The sequence below is a fragment of the Phocoena sinus genome, chromosome 3, assembly GCF_008692025.1.
Source record: "Phocoena sinus isolate mPhoSin1 chromosome 3, mPhoSin1.pri, whole genome shotgun sequence".
Classification (NCBI taxonomy): Eukaryota; Metazoa; Chordata; class Mammalia; order Artiodactyla; family Phocoenidae; genus Phocoena; species Phocoena sinus.
The window spans coordinates 71,643,932-71,661,141 of NC_045765.1; the positions used below are offsets into that span (position 1 = coordinate 71,643,932).

Genomic DNA, 17,210 nt, shown 5'->3' on the forward strand with positions numbered 1-17,210 from the left:
GAAAGCCCATCATTATGACTCTAACAGCTCCCTGATGCAGGCTATCCCTTCTTTGTGAATTTAACGTTCTAGACGTCAGCTGGCCTTCTTTGTAATCTCGCTGGGAGGCCTGTCCAGTGGACAAGTTTTGTTTTGGTGTTTGGTCTGTCCTGCTTACGCCCCCTCCCCTACCGCCGTTAAATAAGACGTTACAGTTTAACATGCTTAACTGCAGATAAGTTCCCCTAGTATTCAGTATGAGAGGAGGTGAAGCTTCACGCTCAATGAGAGGCATAGAAGCTCGGCACGATTCTAGGCTAGAATGTCCCTTTTAACTGTCGAAGCCCCCTGTCCACTCAGCCTGACTCAAATGCAGTTCTGCGGCACTGGATAGAACCAGGGATTGCAAGGCAGGAGCCAGGGGTGGGCCCCTCCCCCATATCAATCCCTTCTGCTCCTGAGGTTACAAATAACCCTCCCCCATCCTTTAACGCGTTCAATGTCCCAAATGCCAACTGTGGGCCTCCTAAACACTGCACTCTACACGAGGGACAGAGAGACGACTGACACGTTGCCTGCCCCAACAGGCCCATGTTCAAGAGAGCAGACAGCCGAGTACAACACCTCCTGGTGGGGCGATGGCAGAGGCGCAAGCTAAGTGCTGGGGGGGATAGAGGTGGTGGTGGCTGAGTCTGCCCTTGGGACTCCCAGGGCCTCCTCAGATCCCGAGCCTGCAGGCCACCACAGGAGCCACCAACCACATGTGGTGACTGAGGATGGCAAGCATGGCTGGTCTGTGTTAAGAATACAATACACCCAACTGTACTCAATATCTTGTAATAACGTATAATGGAAGATAATGTAAAAAAAGAATATATATATTTATATATATATGTATAACTGAATCACTTCGCTATATACCTGAAGCTAACACAGCATTGTAAATCAACTATATTTCAATAAAATTTTTTTAAATTAAAACAATTAAATACACTCAAATTTCAAAGAGTTTGGGGAAAAAAGAATGCAAAGAATCGGTTAATGATTTTTTAAAATATTGGTCACATAGGGCAATGCTAATACTCTGGATATACTGGGTTAAGTAAAACATTATTAACATTAATTTCACCTGTTTCCTTCTACTTTTCTTACTGTGCCTACTGGAAGATCTGAAATGACCTATGCGGCTCGCATCCATGGATGCTATTTATTTCTAGCAGGCTGTTCTGGTCACAAGCAGACATTTGGGGAGAAAACCCAGGAGGCTGTCTCAGGGGCAGGTGGGCAAGAGGGGAGAAGTAGCCGTGGAATGAGAGAAGAGGTGACACACGGGGAGCCCAGAGGGGCTACAAAGAGGGAGCAGAGACTGATGGTGTGTTTGTTCCCTGAAGAGTACTTACCCGCCGGATTCATTTGCAGCAGAGAGACTACAACATGAAGACCAAAACAAGGACAAGAGTCACATCACCAATAACTGAGAAGCAGCCTGTGGTTTACAGGGAGCCATGCTCTGCCGGGACCAGACCGACCAGTCAGCCTTGTCTTCACCCCATCTGTGGCCTGTTGTCTGGTCACTCTGCCTTCTCACCTGCAAAGGGGGACCTGAGAGGAACTGCTCTGCTCGTGGGTCCCCCTTCCTCTGTCAACCAAGTCTCTGGATACCTGAAGCTCCCTCAACACCCTGAGAGGGAGGACGGAAAGGGCTAGAGAAATAGACATGTTTGGGACTAGAGTTTTGAAACTACAAAGAATGGAATGAATCCTTTATACTTCCTTTTTCACCCAACTTATCACACTTTATTTAAATTCTTTGTTAGCCCCCTTCTCTGCTAGATGTGAGCCGGGTGTAATCGCCAAGAGCTCAGGACCCACATCTGTGTGCTGCCGTGACCACAGCTCCGAGTGTGGAGCCGGGCAAACAGGCGCCCACAATAAACATCTGTGGACGGGCTCAAATGGAGAACGTGCAGTCGTTTGTGTTGTTGAAGATGTGCTGAGTTAAAGTTTCCAGGTGTGTAAACGGCACTCCGGACCAAGTGCGGCGCTCACCCAGGGATGGTCCGGCAGTTGGGCCGCATCTCTCTAGGGATGTTATCTGCTCTGCGTGGCGGGCGACAGTGAGCTGAGACCTTCCCAGCCCTGGTCCACTCTGGCACTGGAAACATTCCAGGAGGCTCCTGAGGCAGAAGCAGCCAGTTGACTGACTTTCAACGGGGAAGCTCGAGGCTGAGGGCAGTCAGGACTAACAGAGGCTGGGAGTCTCCCTGGCCGGGTCTCATGCCTCTCCTGGTAAGAAGAATGGAGTGAAGGAGCAGTGATGCAGATCTGGGCTCTGCATTTAATTCCACGCTCACCGCTTGGCAGCTGGGGGACAAGTAAGTGCCTTCTCCGAACTTCACTCTCCACAGCTTAAAACAGGGCTCATCATGCACGTCTTAGGGGCTGGTCGTCCATGATGTGCTTTTCAGAAAGGACTGGTACATGGTGATCATGATAAATGGTTACATGTGATACACGGTAAACACTCAACAATGGCTGTTACCCTTCTTCTAATTACAGCTTTTAAGCAAGGTTTTTAACCTGGAGGCCATGGAGCCCCAGGAAATCCACAGATGGAAACTCTTGAAATCAGATACAAACTGGTATGTGTGTGAATGTGCACATCTTTTTTCTCTAAGGAAAGAAACCATAGCTTTCATCAGAGCCTCAAAATGCTCTCAGACTGACAACAGGTTAAGAAACATTCTTAAGCTTCTGCGGCTTCCAAAGTGTTTAGCTCATTTTGTGTATCTTTGGTATAACATTGTGCGTGATTCGCAGAACTAAGCCTCTTCCATGCCTGTCCAAGAGGCCTACATTTTACACATGACAGTACAACCTCTGTAAGAGGCCTTTATTATCTGGCAACGGTAGATTCACGAGAACATACTTGGAATTTCTAAGGTAGACATTCATCTTAATTTCAGCTACATAGAGTACTGGTGTCCTTACGTCTTTAAACAACTTCTTCCATCGTGTTTCTGACATAACTGATGGCCGAGGAAGGCAGCTGGAATGTTTTATCCTTAGGAAGCGGTCACTTCGTTCTAGAACAACAACAAAAACATCATAATGGATGACTTGGGAGCCCAGTCAGGGATGGGGTCTCCTCCTCAACAACCCAGATGAGTGGCTGGCAGCCCTGCAGGCTCCAGGAAGAAGGAGCTTAGCAGCTTCAACTCTCTGAATGTTAGTTTTCTCACACGGAGAGGAAGGCTGAGAATGTAACATCTCTTTCCTGGGGCTGCTGTGAGGATTCCCTAAGAATAACTGCAACACAGAGTAAGCACCTCGGATATTAACTGTTAGATGCCCTCTCTACGTCTACGGTAGGAAGAAAAAGTACTCCTCATCTGATCCCTGAGCCACAGATTCTAGCCTTGAGAGTAACTTTGGCCCACTGCTATTTTCCCACCTCTTCCTTCAGGCAGCTCTTAGTGACCAAGTAGGAAACGAGCAGTTGGGAGAACTGCTGCAAAAGTGTCTGAGCAGCAAGTTCAAAGAGAACCTGTCTTCATGTCCAATGTTCCACGATGCAAATATGAGAATCAACTTAAAGGAAACAGAAAAAAACCTAAAAACTCGCCTTAAAAACCTGAAGATTAACATTTCAGTACACATATTTCATTCATTCATTTAAAAACTATTGTGCATCCCTGACGTGAGGGGTACTGTACTAAGCACAGGAATATACAAAGACGAGGAAGCACAGCACCTTGCTAAAGACATTTAGAGCAGGAACAGAGACAGACTAGTATACCCAACGCCGACCACAGGGTCAAGTCCGAGGCAGGGGCTGGGTGGGAGGGGGCGTTCAGCAAAGGCTTCTTGAAAGAATAATACTTGGGTTGTGTCTAGGAGGAGGAGTAAATGTTCGCTAGGTCAAGAAAGGACAAACAACATTCCACAGAGACAACAGCACATGCGAAAGTATGAAGATGGGAGAGGAAATGGACATTTGGTGACCTTAATGTTAGAGAGGTCAGCACAGCATGAGGATTAGGTGGACAGCTAAAAGAAGTGTGCTGCACACCCTCACTCCCATCCATCTGCTGTGTCCAACAGGAGGCAGGGCACACATCATGGGGAATCCTGGAGTTCATGGTTAAGAGCTTGGACTTCTTCCCCAGGACCATGAAGCTTTGAATGGTTCTTCTTTTATGGAGATACAGCTGGCATATAACATTGTATTCGTTTCAGGTGCAAAACATAATGATTTGATATTTGTATATATTATGAAATGATCACCACGATAAGTCTAGTTAACATCTATCACTACACATAGTTACAACTTTTTTCCTTATGATGAGAACTTTTTTTTTTTTTTTTTTTTGTGGTACAGGGGCCTCTTACTGTTGTGGCCTCTCCCGTTGCGGAGCACAGGCTCCGGACGTGCAGGCTCAGCGGCCATGGCTCACGGGCCCAGCCGCTCCGCGGCACGTGGGATCTTCCTGGACCAGGGCACGAACCCGTGTCCCCTGCATTGGCAGGCGGACTCTCAACAACTGCACCACCAGGGAAGCCCTGATGAGAACTTTTAAGATCCACTATCTTAGCAACTTTCAAATATGCAATATATTATTTTTAACTACAGTCACCATGCTGTGTATCACACCCCCATGACTTATTTATTTTACAGCTGGAAATTGGTACCTTTTGACCATGGATGCATGATTCGATTTTAACTATTTGTTCTTTAGAAAGAGCTCTCAGGCAGTGGTGAGGAGAATGGCCTGGTAGGGAGAGATGGGAGGCAGTATTTTCAAGGTGAGCTGTGAGGACTGAAACAGGGAGGGTCTAAACTAACACAGGGAAAAAGAGTAAGATTGAGGGATGGAACAGAAGGTCCTGGTGATTGATTAGGTGGAGGCAGAAAGGGAGACAGTCAGACCAGGACCACTCCCAGGTTTATGGCTCCGTGGCATAGTGAGATATGCTATGTTCTCTGGGGAAAACAGATGGAACAGTAGATATCTGCTGTTGCTGTTTGCACAGCCTCCACTTTCTCTTCTTTTCAATATTTTCTCTTTAAAAACCACCCGCTCCCTGCTCTCAGGTCATTCGGTTTAGGAGGGCTTTGCTGACCACCCTCCCATGTACCTCTCCTGCCTCCCACCCACTCCTCACACAGACTCCCTCCCATTCCTGAAGGCTCCAGGACTGGACCCACCATCAAGGCCGAGCCAAGAAGCATGTTCCCAATCTCTGGCCATAAGAACAGGTTCAGGCATGAGCATATGATCAAAGTGGTCTAATTAGAGTAAATCCTGAATTATTCTCTTTTCCCACAGGGAGTAAGTCTAAAGCTGCTGATGAATATTTTACCACCATGAAGAAGACAAAAGCAGAACTGGATCCTTTCTGAACTTTTCCAATACAGGAGCCAGGATATGTCCCTTCCTACTTGAACACTGGGTTTCTGTGACTTGCTGACAAATACAAAAAAGTAAAGACAATTGTGTTTCAAAAAAAAAAACCCAGAGTCTATTTTTGTAAGTGGTGGATTATAAAAACCTATATTACTGTGACACTAGCACCTTAGAACATTTAAATCTGCAAAAGACATTTAGGGACTTTATAGCAAATTATTTTGTGAATAATGAAAAGCCAGACAGGACTGCTTTAGAAAATGTTACTGCGGCAGATACTGGCACCTTCACTCATTAAGTTAACATTTATTGAGTACCTTCAGGGTTCTTAGACTTGTGCAACAGAAACTAGAAAAGCGTATGCTCAGGTTTGAGCTGGTCCATACGAGGCCCTTCCATAAAGAGCAGCTCTGTGTGCTGTTGGCGACTGATCGTGTGATGTGAGCAAGGCCAGGTGTTTCGGGCTGGCCTGACAGCTGCACCCGGTAGTAAGGACACCACCCGAATTTCAGCCTAGCCACCAATAAAACAAGGCCGGCGAAGCAGCACCTCGACTGAGCCCGCAGGTGAAAGACGGCACAGAACGTGTTCTGCGTTCCTCTCCCCTCTAATAAAATATCCACTGACGTTTATGGAGGAGCCTGGATGATGCATTGTGCCGGCTCTCTCCTTTCTCTACTCTCCCTCCATGAGAAAACCCTGCCACTAGCATGGCTTTAACTGTCACTAATGCGCTGACATCTCTATGTAAATGTACCTAAATTATCACCTCCTATCCACCCTGTCTCCCAGTGGCTAGGCCCAAATAAATCTTCAAGTGTTCATTTCTGGCGGATACTGGCTGGTTTTGCCACCCTGTGTCCATTCCCAATTCTGATAGCAGTGCTCCCATGTCCTTTGAGGAAGCACCCACCTATTCCCTATTGTGTGCTGTCTTAGCAGGGCTGTCAGTCAAGGCTTCTGGCTCAGCAGCGTGCCTGCCACTCAAACTAGGCCCAAGGAGTTCTCTTTCCTGCTTCACTAAGTCCAAGGGCAGAGCCTTCCACGGGCAGACCTCCAGCTGTGTGCCTCAGGAAAAAGAACTTCAGTTCCTACTCCCCAGCCCCCCAGAGAGGTTTTGTTTCTATCCTGAGAGTGGTTCTGACTTCCCTTCGACCCTTAGGATATCCTCCAGGTTGCATTTTGTTTTCTGTTGCTTTACAACTAGAGAAACTTTAGCCGTATATAATTCACTGCCATTTAAACACTAAGCAACAGTGACATTCATAGCATACTCTGCAGCTTGTAAAGTACTTTCACATTCAATTTATCTCTTTTAATCAACCTTCCTGGAACTGAATTTTTCTCCTCCCCCCAAATAAATCACTTATTGATTTCTCTATTTCTCACAACAGCACAATCATTCTTTCAATCACTTAAGCTTTTTTAATTCTCATAATGATTCTGACTGTAATCAGTCACCTAACGATAAATCTGGGCTCTTCCAGGTCGATCCCTCCCTTTCCATTCTCTCTGCCTCCACCTTTGCAGAGCTTTCCTCACCTCCCACCAGGGACTGCTGAGTCTGCTACCACCCTACTGTCTCCAGACCATCCTAATGCCGCTGGGAGAGGATATGGCTAAAATTTTATCGTTGTCACTCCTCCTCCTCTACCTGTGGTTTTTCAGAACAAAGATTATAGCACAATGATTTATAGGGCAATTCCCTAACCTCAATTCTGGGCTGTCTCCAAGTATACTATCTTATAGTACACTATCCCTCAGCACAAAACATTTGCTAGAACAAGTGTTTTCATACAAGTACTAGATTGAAAAATAATTGCTACAATTTTTTGCAGCTCCCTCTGATCGTAAGTGGAGTCTTTCAATACCCCTTGAACCTGGGGTGACCTTGTGATTTGATTTGGCCAATGGGAAGGTAGCAACTATAATACAGTACAAGCAGAGGCTTAAAAATCACCTTGAATTGGGATTTTCTCTTTCACTGCTTTTGGAGCACTGCTTGTCTGCCACATAAAGAAGCCCAGGCTAGTCAGCTGGAGAATGGGAGGCACATGCCCCAGTTACCTGTTAATGTGACCTAATAACTGCCAGACATAAATGGGGTCATCCTAGATCATCCAAACTACCAGCTGACTGAATATAACTGAGGAACTCAACCAAGACCAGCAGAAGAACCAGCTAGCTGAACTCAACCTGAACTGCCGACCACAGAATTGCAAGCTATAGCGTCATTTTAAGCAACTACATTTGGGGGTGATTTGCTACACAGCAATGGATAACTGATAAAACATCTAAGCCGATTTGGTTAATTTCTCCTGGGAATTCCTTTTCAATTACTACTCAGTGTCTTGGGCACTCAATCATAAAATATCTTCTTTCATCTTTTGTACCATTATTTTTCATGTGTCCTATTTCCCCCTTGTAAGTTCCTTGTGAAGAGACTCTGCATATTTTTATATCCCATGTATGTACAAAGTGTATACACAATGACTATTTAGGAATCGATAAGTACTTTTCCAGGGCCCAGCCATCAATCATATCAATTAGCATTAATCATTTCAACACATATTTTGATCATTAATTTTAAAAGCTTAAAAAAAGAGCTGATAAGATACAAACCATAAAATATAAAATCTAGTTATCTAACCTATGTAAAGCAAAAAATCATGCATAGGGGGCTTTCTTGGTGGCACAGTGGTTGGGAGTCCACCTGCCAATGCAGGGGACACGGGTTCAAGCCCTGGTCTGGGAAAATCCCACATGCCGCGGGGCGGCTGGGCCTGTGCGCCACAACTACTGAGCCTGCGCTCTAGAGCCCGCAAGCCACAAATACTGAAGCCCGCACGCCTGGAGCCCGTGCTCCGCAGCGGGAGAGGCCTCCGCAGTGAGAAGCCTGTGCACTGCAGCGAAGAGTGGCCCCGCTCGCCGCACTGGAGAGGGCCCACGCGCAGTAGCGAAGACCCAACACAGCCAAAAATAATAAATTTGAAATTAAAAAAAAAAAAGTGCCTTGAGGTTTGCAAGTTACGGCATAAATCTTGATAATAACCATACATTTAAAAAATATCATGCATAGTATAAATCATATTAGTAACCATTTCATTGATTCATTTTCAGAAAATTAATTCTTGTAAGTGGAATCTGCACACCAGTCTAAGGGGCACAAGGAAACAAGTATATAAAGGTAAAAACTTCACAGAAGCAAATGTCTGATTTTCACCAGGAAATTATTTTTCTCCCAAGACACTTATTTCTCCTATGTGGTTTGCAACCCTAATCTGACAGACTGCCAAAAACAAGCCTTCTAAGAGTGTCACTGATTCTCTTGCTGCTGTTCAATTAGATTTTGCATTTAAAAGAGAAATTCCCTTGTGTTTCTTATAATGATGTACCTGCTCCTTGGGAGATTTCCTCTCTTGACAAGAAATGCCTTCAGTATGGCAAGAAAAACAGCTCCAGGCTGTCTCTGATAATATCAAAGATCATTTGTTTGTATTAGATGGTTATGTGGGTTTCCCTCCTCTTAAGAGCAGTAAAGTACCGTTACAATTCCTTCCCAGACAACAGCGCACACAAAGTTTCTTGGCCTCTGTTCTGCATTTCTACTATATACCTGCACAAGAACAACTACTTGGAAGTAGCAAAGCTGTGACATAGTAGACAGAGAAATTCATTTGCTTTAGTCCCTTCCTTTTGGATATCAATACACAATAAATGTCAAATCAATAAATGCAGCATCATTTCAAATCCACCATATTGTAACCTTTCCTCATGAAATGCTTCCTATAAATAAAATGAAGTTTATGTTCAAAATTGTATAGCTTATTTTTTATATTTAATTTCTAACTGAGATGTCCAAAGATCCTTAAGAGAACGACCATCGTTTTCTTCCTGTTTCTAGACCTGGAACTCCTACATATTTGGTTATGGGTAATCTTCAGTTAATACTGCCTTCCAGAGAGACTTCTGCTATGCTGATGAAAATGTCACACCTTTTCAAATAGTTTTAAGGACACCTTAAGGGTGTCTTCCTAGGCTCTAACCAAGCTGAATGTAATTTAATATTGAGATGCATCAGAAATATCCAACAGACGTTCTCTCCCAGATGTAAACACATTAACATACTGCTTTCCCACACCTTGTCCTCTTTGCCTTTTAAAATTTCAGTATGTACAAATGAAATACAGATTTCAACCCATTCCCAACTGGGACATCTGCTCCATAATAAGAGAAATAGGTTTTTGCCTTCCTGCAGATTCAGCAAGGAAAGCCCTGCTTGAAAATGATGTGTTTAGAGTGACACCTTGGAGGACTGACATACTCTGCACACATGTAATCCTCATAAACCTCCCCAGACAGCCCTTATTTCATTTTGCAAACTGCATCCTGGCTGGGCTCCACAGCACGTGGTGTGTGGTGAGACTGCCCTGCAGTGGTTCTCCCTTCCTCTGGGCTCTTTGATGGACACTTGTCAGTAATAGCCAAGAGGACTGGGGCCCAGCCACCAGCAAGTGAAAAACGGCCGCCGATAGTAAGCTTAATTAACTTTCCCAAGGAAAGCCTGTTCCCACAGGAAAAAACACCACGTTTCCCCCCCTCCTAGCGGTCCATTGAAAATGAGCAACAATGCTGTTGCCTTTTTGTTTCCCAAAGACTTTCTTCCCCGCAAGCAGTAGCGTGTTCCTCAAAGAATGCTAGTATTTCCTGTGGAAACTGTATGGCTGCCAGTAATGGCTCATAATTTTCCCTCTTTTCTTTTCGTAAAAATGAAATAAACAAAACGTGGCATTTGACAATAGCCAAAATACCAGTTCACCTCACTTACCACCTGCAGATGAAAGTCATCACCACGGAAGAAGGCCAGGAGACAAACACTCCTGGCTAAAACTGACGCGGACGAGCCCGGGACGCAGGACGGCGCCCGAGGGTGGCGGTCGAAGCCCGGGCAAAACGGAGCAGCCAGTGGGCGCGGTGCGGCTGAGCGAGGGGCTCCCCTTGGGCCGTGGCAACCCCAGGCGTCCCTCTTCTGCGATTACTATTATGCTGTTGCTATTACTATTACTTCGCCCCTCATTATCTCAGCTCTTAGGAGCCGCGGCACTGCCCATCCCTGCCTCCGATACGATCCCAGGTAGCAGCAGGAATAATACCCACACGAAACCGGCAAATGAAAAGAACAATCCTTTGGAAATTGAGGCGGGGGCTGTTCCCCCCTCCCCCAAGGAGAGTAGTCGCTTGGCAGCTGCCGCCGCCGTCGCTGTAGAGACCTCCCCCCAAACCCTTTCTGCAGAGGCACCGCCGCTACTCGAGCAGCCGGGACTCACGGCACAAAGGGGGCCCGGGGCTCGGTGGGAGCCAGGGCGACACCCGCCCCGGTCGCCCGGTGCAAACTTGGAAAGGCTCAGCCGCCCGCGGCGCCGCCCCCCGCCTCCCCGCGGCGCCCGCCCAGGACCTGGACTCACCGGGGGCGCCCGGCGCTGCGGCGGCTCGGGAGCGCGGACTACGGACGGACGGACGGATGGACGGCGGCGGCGGGAGCAGGAACCGCCGCAGCCGGAGCGGGCGGGCGGCGGAGGCGCTGCCGCGGCCCCGCTACGTCACAATGCGGCCGGGCCTCCAGCGCCGCTCCCCGGGCCCCGCAACAGACGCGAGCGGGCGGGGGCAGCCCCGGGGCGGCGGGCGCGGAGCCGGCGCGGAGGGAAGCGGGGCGCGGCGCGGGCGCACCTCTGGGATGGGGGCGCGGTCACCGCTGCCCGGGCTTCAGGGGCCGCCGTGCCCTCGCGTTGCAGTGCGCCGGGTGCCCGCCCCCCCGGCCCGCGAGCCCCCTCAGCCTGACTGACGGCGACCCTCCCCGCAGCGCCCCCCGCGCGGCCCGCGCCCCGAGCGCGCCGCCTCGTCGCCCCGTACCCCCGCCCGCCCTCCTGCCCGAGGCGGTCAGCGAACCTGCTCTTTCTTCTGTACCTTTCGCTCTGGTACCTCTGCTGCCTTTGCCGCCCCTCAACTGGCTTTCTCCGCTCCTCCCCTCCTACTTTTTGCCCCGCTTCTCCCTTTCTCCTCCGCCTCCCTCCCCCGCTTGGGGGCCTCTCCCCCCGGAGATGAAATCGCCCCTCACCGTGATCCCTGCGTCAACTGCTGCCACCTCATTGGTCCCCAAACCATTCCAGGGTTCCAGCCTCAGCCGGGAAAAGAGACTCGGGGAGGGCGGGGGGCGGGGGCAACGGGACATGGGCACTGTCCTGGGAAACTGCTGTGCTTCGGGAGCCCCTGGTAGTGTCCTCAGGAGCTGGCAGTCCTCAGCCCCCAATCCTCCCCCGCCCCACGCCAGGCTTGCCCACCCTAGAGGACTTCGCCAAGGAGGGAAGGGCAAGGGGGCTTTGCCCGGAATGTTCTGTGCTCAAGTGTGGGTGGTGGATGGAGGGGACTTTGGTCTAAGCGAATGGCTTTTTAATTCAACAACATTTAATACACCAACGGCCCTGTAGTAATATTAACTTTACTCTTAGCGTCTCTTTCTTAACTGGGGGGGGGGTCGGGGTGGGGAGCTGCTGGATGAGGCATCCACAAGTCAGCAGTGGTGACTGCCTCTTTCCTTCCTTGTTTCCGAAATGAACTCAGGAGGAGTGGAAGCATTTATGCTAACCTTGGCTCCCGATCATCTCGCTTTCGCCCTCTGGAAAGCTTTCAATGGTTTTTAAGAAATCTCTTTCCCAGGAGAGACGTCTCAGAGAAGCTCACTCAGCAAAGCCATTGAGGGCCACACTCTTGCTCCTGGGTGTGGCTGCTCGCCTGATGCTGCTCCAGAGAAAAGTGCGAGGAAGCAAGTTCTCGTCTGTCCGCTTAAGGGCCTCCTCCTTCCCCTGCCAGTTCCAGAAGACAAGGGTGGCGCCACGATCCTGGGAAATTCGGTCCTATCTGGGTTAGTGGCAATGGGGATGTATAGCATGTGTAAGACCGCCACTGAAAACATATTACCAATAAAAAAGGAAGGGCCTGGTTGTTTAAAAACTGTGGTTCCCTGGATGACTAGCGAAATATTGCAAACAGTGCCTATGTAGTCCAGGGGCTGCTTTGTTGGCATTTCAGGAAAGAGGCCACTGTACTATTTGGAGGACATGGCCCAGCAATCCCTGCCCTGGACCTATTTGGAGGAGTTCAATAGTCACTGAAATAAGGACTACCTTGAAGGCCCGCAGAAGACATTTCACATGCTTTTAATTCCATTTCCTATTGAGAAACTAAATTTCTCTCTCTGCTTTTTGACATAAGCAGCCAAAAACATGTTCTGCAGTGTTGTAATTTGTTTATTGTAATTTATCATATATAAGACTTTAAGTACATACATGGAAACTGGCTTCACAATTTAAAAAATACACATTATCCCTCAGAAGATATAAAATCAGATGACATCATATGGCACTAAAAATACTTGAAAATATTGGGTTTAATTCTTTCACATCTGGTTAAAATAAAAATGCCTTTTTTTTTTTTTGCCTAGTATAAACTCTAAGAAAAGCACATCTTGCTTCCATCCAGTAGATATGGATGGATTTGGTGTCACCCTTGATATGTTCTATACACAACATACTTTTATTGCCATCCTCTTAAATATTTTGACAGCCTGCTTTTTTAAAAATCAAATTTTAACTTATTGAATAATTTTTTGAACAGTTATAAATGGCTATTTCCTTCCAACTGCCCTAAACATCTACTCTCTCTAACAGTAAGCCAGGTGTTAACTCAGTGTAAATAGTTCAACAAGAAGGAGCTTGATTCTGTTGCATGGTCAGAAAATGGGTTGTCAGAGGAAAGAAAATTTTGTTTTTGTGTAGCCAAGGAATAGCATGCCATAGTCTAAAAGAGCAACCTTTGAGATATTGTTTCAGATATTTTCCCTGTTTGCTTTTTTAGTTCTTTTGTTATGGTTCATTCTGTTTCTAACATGTTTTTTATTACATGTTTACCATTGTTTCCATGTGATTATTTTTACACTGTAAAAATAAACCTGTGCTTATACACAGTTTCCCACATAGGTGATGAGTTTGCTTTTACTTGGACTGTTCGTTGGTTTGCTTCTTCTGTGCACAGTCTTGCCAAATCCTAAACCACAAATTGATATACCAAAGTGTGGAAGTAGTGAAGTAATTGGGGTTGAAACAGAGCTAGATTTTAGACTGGATGGCAAGAAAGCCAGCTTCCTCAAAATAACATTGACTTCTTATCAAGCTAATAAACTGTCCTGCCCACTCCTTCCGTGGCTTCTTACTACCAACTAGTCTCTAATACTCAGTTTTCTATTCCAGCAGGTGCCTCTACAGGCTAGTACTAACTATGGAATGGTTTACCAGCCATAGCTACTAGATTATTTTTAGAATTCCCATGCCTGTCACAGCGTGGAGTATGCAACTCTTAGAGCATTTAGTATATTTCTGCTTCATGTCCATTTCTACTCCCCTTCTATTCAATTGTCAGTTTCCATTAAATGCCAGGGAGTTCATACTACTCATAGTTGGATCTGTGACACTGAGCAGATTTTTATATTCAAGAGTTAGCTACCGAAAATAATTAGTACAGAAATTCATTTCACTGTATATCATCTGCCAAGGAGTTGCCATGTAATTATTCATTCAATTATTACAATTAAACAGCTGCCTCTTTCTTTTTACAGTTTCCATAATATATCTTTATTGTGCTACAAAAATTGGATAAACCTGCTACAACACTGCCAGTGATCAAATAGACGCCATTTTTTCCCATCCTTTAAGTGTTGATTTGCTTAATAAAACATCCAGCTCCGCATTAAAGGTTCAGATTTTTATTGCTCATTGCAGAGTCTGGATCACTGAAGAGAGTCCTGTTTGGGGTCCTTTCTGATTTCTGGCTGGGACCTATAATTCAGCTGGGCCAGACTGCTCTTTTATTCTGGAGTCAAGTTTGCTGTACAAATGTATATGGTTAATTATAAGATATGTATATCAAGAAACAGATCACACTGCATCTGCAAATGTGATTGTATTAGTCATGATAGGTTAGGTTATGCTGTGGTAACAAACACTCATGCAACAACAACCCCAAACTTGCATAGATCATTAAAAATGTATTTCCTGCTCTCACTGTATGGCAATTTGCTCTCACTGTATGGCAAAATGCAGCAGGTCAGCTGCATCTCTGATTCATATCTTTTTCACTTTAAGACTCCAGCCTAATGAAACAGCCACTAACAGCAATGTTGCTGGTCATTCTAGTGAGGGAAAGAGAACTTGAAGGTCTTATACGGGGAATTAAATGCTCCAGCTCAGAAGTTACACGTGTCACGTCTCACAACTCATTGGCCACAACTAGTTATGTGGCTCCACTACTCACAAGAGGACAAGGAAGGGCATCCTACAATATACCCAGATATTTGGTAAATAATAAGATGAGGAGGTATGAACATATTACACTTTACTGTAGATCTTATAAAACAGGAGAAAAATCTCTGTGCATTTTACAAAAAGCCATAGAACTGAAATATGGAAATAGATGATGAACAGAAGTATAAATTCTATAGCAGTTTTACCTTCTGAAACAATCACAAAATCAAGAGCAAAGAAATGTGACTGATAAAGAATGATTAGGAGCCCAGTTTTTGAACATTTTTGAGTTTCACAGAGAAAGGAATGGTTATAGAAACACATGGTTTTACCCAGTTTTCCACCTGGTTATAGGACATTCTCACATGTTCTCCCCACCTCCTTTTCCCAGTACACACCTCCTTATCTTTGACTTGTTTGGACAGAGCTTATCTTTGCTATACCCATGGGTGTTTGTGTGCCTGAGGTAAGAGTGACTAGGAATTTATCATTCTTCACCTGACCTGTTTTCTGTGGTCATTTCTTCACTTTCCAGTGATTTTTTTTCCTTCAATATTTCTTCTTTTCTCTCTTTTTGGAGAAAGTTTTAGCCTTTTGCTTCATCTTAGCACTTCTAATAAAGCTAGAATTGGAGAGGGAGGTGAAATTCAAGCCCAGGAGCTTAGCTTATAATACTATAGCAACTTCAATAAAAGATTGGGTGTAGAAGAAATTTTATGCATTGTTAACCTGATTCACTGAGATATTCCTGAGATTCCATTTAATCCTATTACTGTGCTTTACCTACCCTTACAGATCATCGGCAATTCTGTTGTTGGTATTTTTAAATGGAAAAAAAATTAGACCATGTACAAAAATGCAATCAGATGAATGTCTTGCCATGTGTTTTGAGACAGCCTGGGGCAAAAACGCAAAGAAAGTATCCATCAGGGATTAATGGGTTTTGGATAAATCAACTGATTTGGGACCATGATTTTCCCCTGTGGTCCTCTTCCATAATGAACCACCAGCAGGGAGCAAATCTGCTGTAAAACTGCTGGGATACCTAGAGGAACTCTGGATTCAAACTCTATACAAAGTTTTCATGGCTGGATTTAACTATGCTTACTTTAACCCCGTAGTCGGATTTGTGCAGGTTCACACGTTATTCTTCCTGAAGTTGACTTGGGCTCACTCTTCACCGTGGCCCTAAGAGACACTCTGCCCATTCTTAAACTTCATCCACAAACCTTCAGTTGTGATTTAAAAGTGATATTTCTGCAGCAACCTGAGCCCAGTGGACTGGTCTCTTCTTCCAGGGACTCCACCCACATCGTCTTTAGTAGGTCACTTTTTCCAGGTTACTTTTTATGGAAAGCCTTTTCCGTCCCAGAGTGGCTTGATGCATTCAGATCTATTTGAACTAATCTTCCTTTGGGTCACGTCACATCTCCCTATGTGTCCACTGATGCCTCCAATCTGAATCCGTTTGCCATTGATCATGGCGAAGCCAGCCTGAGCCCTGTGTTCCCAGAGATCAGCGATAGTTGAGAAGTGCCCCCACCATTTTGTGTTCCAGAAAATGACTTACCACAAAAAGCCACCTCCCCGTGATCAAACTCATGGTCCAGTCTTTCTCATGACTCCATAAGATTTGCACATGACTCTCTTGTTTACCTACGAGAAGGCCAGACTTTCCCCTTTCTGCCTGAATGTGCTGACAAGACTAGACCCAGACCCTCCAACTTCCCATTCTTTGTCTCATGAATGAATAGCTGAGATTAGAACTGTTTGTCCCACTGAAACTTGCTAGACACAGAGAAAAACATTTCCTGTTCAGCTAACTGACCTAGACTTCCCCTGATTACAGCAATCTCAAATGTAACTCATCCCACCTGTAACTAGTCTATTCTTCCCTATAAAAGTTTAACGCAACATCACCCCTCAGAAACACCCTGATACTCAGAGTTAGGGTGGCCTTCCAATTGCAATAGCCTGAATAAAATCCATCTCACTTGTCTGGTTTTTGTCTTTAATACCATCCTTTCCCCCTTTTAAATTCCGGTCTCCTTCTGTCATCTTCGTTAATAGCTACTCCAGTCACTGACGTGAGTTGATGTCATGGATCTTTTATTTAACTCTAAAATGGTTTTTTCTAAGCAGTCTTTTACATCTAACATTTTTATCTCTAAGGGAAATACTTCACACTCTATAGCAAAAACTGGGAAGTGTTTAAAACCCTTCAAATTGTACAGCCTTATTATTCAACTTTTTCTTAGGTTTGTTTTTTTCTGTTGGTGAAATAAATATGTCAGAGTATTCAACTTAGTTTGGGATAAATGATCAGCATTCTTGCTTTCATAACATGGCATGTATATATAACAATATCTTAGTTATTAGGTATTCAGCCACAGCATACTCTATGCTATACCACTGGGTTAATATATCTTCCAGAGCTGCCAAATTAGTAATTTGCCTGCTGGGTTACACT

The 17,210-nt window shown here is 45.5% G+C and overlaps 1 protein-coding gene across 1 annotated transcript in view; it reads right to left on the bottom strand.

Annotated features, from left to right (window-relative positions):
- SNCAIP (synuclein alpha interacting protein) overlaps positions 1–10,907 on the bottom strand; it is a 149,021-nt gene extending 138,114 nt beyond the window's left edge. The window contains exon 1 of the mRNA XM_032627002.1: positions 10,853–10,907. The gene's annotated coding sequence lies outside the window, so the exon portion shown is untranslated. The remainder of the gene's footprint in view (positions 1–10,852) is intronic.
- Positions 10,908–17,210: the final 6,303 nt, after the last annotated feature.